Source organism: Aptenodytes forsteri, unplaced genomic scaffold (genome assembly GCF_000699145.1).
Source record: "Aptenodytes forsteri isolate BGI_AS27 unplaced genomic scaffold, ASM69914v1 Scaffold255, whole genome shotgun sequence".
In the NCBI taxonomy this organism is placed as follows: Eukaryota; Metazoa; Chordata; class Aves; order Sphenisciformes; family Spheniscidae; genus Aptenodytes; species Aptenodytes forsteri.
In genome coordinates, this window is record NW_008794888.1 from 3,972,819 (window position 1) to 3,973,534 (window position 716).

The window sequence follows — 716 nt, forward strand, 5'->3', positions numbered from 1 at the left end:
GGGCCAGCAGCGCGGGGGAGGGCCCGCCGCGGGGCCGGGGGCTGCCGGGCCCCTTCCCGGCCCCCCGCCTCTGTGTCCCCGGCTGGCCCTGCCCGGCCGCTGCTGCCCCTGGGTGCACAGCCCCGCTGCACCACGGAGCGGGTGGGTTTTTGGGTGCTTCCAGCCCCCAGGGCAGCTCTGAGCCTCTGCACGCTCCCCAGGGACACTCTCGGGATGGGGAGCGCATTGGGGTTGCAGCGGGCTGGGTATCCCCGTGGCCAGCGGGGTGGAGGGCAGGCTGGGCATCCCCCAGCTAGCAGCTTGGTGGGCAGGCTGGGTATTCCCCACAGCTAATGGCTTGTGGGGCAGTGGCATCCCCAAGGCTAGCAGGTTGGAGGGTAGGGGTATCCCCACAATTTGCAGGTTGGAGGGCAGGCAGGGGTACCCCCATGGTTTGCAGGCTGGAGACAGGGGAAGCCCGTGGTCTGCAGGTTGGAGGGCAGGCTGGGGTATCCCCATGGCTAGCGGGGCGCGGGACAGGTTTGGGGGAGGCCGGCCACTGGGCTGCTTGCTGGGCGCCGGGGGATGCTCATAGCCTGACCCCGCTCCCCCCCCCCTACGGCAGGATCCCTCCGTGCTTGCCGGGAGCACGTCAGCTGCTTTGGTTCAGACAGAGCCTTGTAGGGTAAGGAAGCCGGTTTCTTCCCAGAGCGGCCGAGCTGGCAGCCAGCAGCCAG

At 70.1% G+C, this 716-nt stretch overlaps 1 protein-coding gene across 1 annotated transcript in view; it reads right to left on the reverse strand.

Annotated features, from left to right (window-relative positions):
• SPEG (SPEG complex locus) overlaps positions 1-716 on the reverse strand; it is a 47,648-nt gene that overhangs the window by 25,778 nt on the left and 21,154 nt on the right.